Raw genomic sequence first — 3,127 nt, forward strand, 5'->3', positions numbered from 1 at the left:
ATTTTTTCGTTACATTTAAAAGCCAGACGAAGGCTAGTCGCGTAGCTGCTAGTTAGTACCTAAAACTGTGCACATAATTTCGTGACATTCTGTGGCTAACTTTTGGCAATGGAACTGGAAGTAAATGATGGTTCTAATCTGGTAGCGTGTTAGTAACTTACTTTCAAATGCCAAAAATCCTTCTACAAAATATGATTAAACACTCCAACGCGAACTGTATGCGCAGACGATATTTGCGGTGGCGAGAAACATTCTTTAAAAGCCTGATATAAAAATTTTAATGTATTCAACTAATGTAATTTCGCGCGTCTATTTAGTAATGAATAATAATTTGGGTACTCTTCTATCATCAGGGCCGGATTCAGAAGCGTATATATGTATGCACGAGTGTATGTATGTGCGCATATATGTGTGTACACACACAGATAAATAAGTACATGCACACATGAACATATATATCTATACATACATTTATGGATACCCGGTCCTGATAACAAAAGAGTAACATACTTTAAATGAATCTGCGTTTTTTTGCTTTTAAATCTCTTAGATTGTTAATTGATAACAGAATAAATTTGAAAGAAAAATTAAATATCTTACATTTCGCTACGCAGCGCTTAAAAATTAAAATATTTTAAGCTGGACAGTGGCAACCCATTTGCTTTAAATTGCTATGTTTTTTTTAAATTTAATTTGAGAGACAAATTATCTTTTGGTTTGACCGAGTGGCAATACACTTCTTTTATATCGCCAAGTTTTCTGTTTAAATTTGAATGATAAATATCTCATGATTTTAAACGGCTTTTAAATCTCTGAATATGATTATGCTTATGAACGGCTTATGAACGGCTTTTAAATCTCTGAATTTTATACCACAAATTCCTTAAATTCCCACAAATATGAAATAAATCAAAACCGAAATTTAAAATTCGGGTTTCGAATTGCTCACCTTTGGGTAGAGGACTATAGAGTGTTTAAAATTTGGTTCCAAAAGTTGTTCTGCAATACGATTAAACTGGAAATATTGCGTTTTGCTGATTGGCAACACACTTCTTTTATTTCACTGAGTTTTCTGATTAAATCTGAAACATAAATATTTTATGCTTTGCTGAGTGGCAACATTAAACTTTTAAATCTACGAGTTTTTAATGAAAAGTTCCTTAAATTCGCACAAAATATAAAATAAATAAAACTCAGCGAGGAACATTCAAGCATACATGTACACGTAGATTCTTCATTATTTAATGATGTCACACAAATCAAAAGCAAATTCTTCAGACAATGGCTCTCAGAGTTTTCACTAATGATGTTTTCCTCCTGAGGTTATGCACAATGATTTAAAAATTACTTCCATCAATAAAAACATTTTGAGCTTTCTTTTAAGATTTCATGATAACTGTGAGCGTCATCACTTTGAAGTCGTAAATTAAGTTAAAGACAGATCGTCCAAAAATAAAAGATGGGAGTTCATATTATTTGAGACTTTCGTGGGGCCCCGGCTGAATTTCTCAACAAACCGTAAATGTATACAAAGAACGGAGGTTCGAGAGATTTATCAGCTAGAGAAAAAATGTGGAACGCTTCACGATTTTGCGTGTCATCCTTGCGCAGGGGCCATGCTAATCTTCTCTGTATCGTTCCAATTTTAGTATATGCACTGCCGAAGCGAATACAATCCGAATTTGCATCTCACACATATATATGGGAACATTTAATGATGGAATAACTAAACTGGTGGGTACGTTGTGTAGAATAAAACAGCGAGCTGTTGAAATTTGCAGTTTTATCATTATGTAGTTATTCACACGCGAACAGTTTTTGACCGTTCTTACGCGGAGATTATATTTTCAATAGAAGTTAATATTTTACATTTTCTCCTCAGCTTTATAAAATTAGAAACGCAGATTCCCAAATTTTTTTCATACCTTTCTTTCGGTAGAAAGTTCATGCGCATTTTCTTTTGTCAAGGCCAAATTATACTCAAGGCCTGTGCTAGTGTGAAACTATTCTTTTGTGTTTTCGCTGGGCTCCGTGAAATTTCTACTGACCGCGAGATGGCGCTACTCTTCTGCTACACTTTGCGACGTTTACAATGAGCAGAAGTATACCACAAACAAGTATGCTCTTGTTATATGGAAAATTTAATAACAATTAATCTCTAGTAGTCAGAAATTATACATTTCTTCTAAACAAAAATATTTTTATTTAGAAAGAAAGCATGAAATTTCAAGTTATCCCACTCGATTTTAATTCCTGCTTGCATCTAGATATCTGCTATTTTGAATTGTACTTATTAGAGCTTCTTATTCTAACCCCTTCGCGCCGACTGTCACGTCTACGTGCCAGGAACGAACACACTCACCTACCGGCCGACACGCAGGCGTGACAGAGCATTTTCCCGTTTAATACCTACTGTCATGTGTTTGTCCTGGAACGAATTTGTGCCACGTATTTGTCCTGGAACGTTTTTCAAACTATAATTTCTGCCACAAGATGGCACTGTATGTCCATATGGTTTCAGATACATGTACATTAGACCTTCTACTCGAAATAAGAGAAGCATGACTTACATACACGTGTTTTTGATTATATAAACAAACGGGGAACTAAATGTTTCCGAATGGCGTGATTTATGACGTCTCTTTAAATCGCACTTTATTCGCACGTGGTAGTTGTTTATTGTAAGCAGAAGTTTTATATGCGCTAAAGCGTTGAGTATTTCGGTTTGCAGTTCAGTCTTTAGAAAATAATTATATCTTGTTAGACGTGAATTCTTTCTGTTTTTACCGTTGCAATGTCGAAGCGTCGAAATGATGCAAAATATTTCTATTATTGATTCTGAAATTCTGATATTCTTATATTGATTCTGAAAGATTAACTGAAAGACATTTTCCAAAACTTTGTGCAGAAGAGACTGATAAGAAAATGAGACGACGATGCTTCGTTTGTTCACATTTTCGGAAAAATCCTCCGAAACGGCAAATGAGTTATTACGAGTTCAAGGAATGTAACGTAGGACTGTGTGTAGTTCCCTGTTTTCAAATTTTTCATACGAAAAGAGAGTTTTAAGTAATATATTTAGTTTTCAGATGTATAATGTTAAAAGTCCTAAAATGGTGAGTAATTA

At 34.3% G+C, this 3,127-nt stretch overlaps 1 non-coding gene across 1 annotated transcript; it reads right to left on the bottom strand.

Annotated features, from left to right (window-relative positions):
* Nucleotides 1-1,566: 1,566 nt before the first annotated feature.
* LOC146995155 (U6 spliceosomal RNA) lies at nt 1,567-1,673 on the bottom strand. Its single transcript, XR_015043744.1, has one exon. It is a non-coding gene; the product is annotated as a U6 spliceosomal RNA (small nuclear RNA).
* Between the last annotated feature and the right edge of the window lie 1,454 nt (nt 1,674-3,127).

This window comes from Stegodyphus dumicola, chromosome 10, assembly GCF_044657685.1.
Source record: "Stegodyphus dumicola isolate Sdum_Otavi_A_Nest chromosome 10, ASM4465768v1".
NCBI lineage: Eukaryota > Metazoa > Arthropoda > Arachnida > Araneae > Eresidae > Stegodyphus > Stegodyphus dumicola.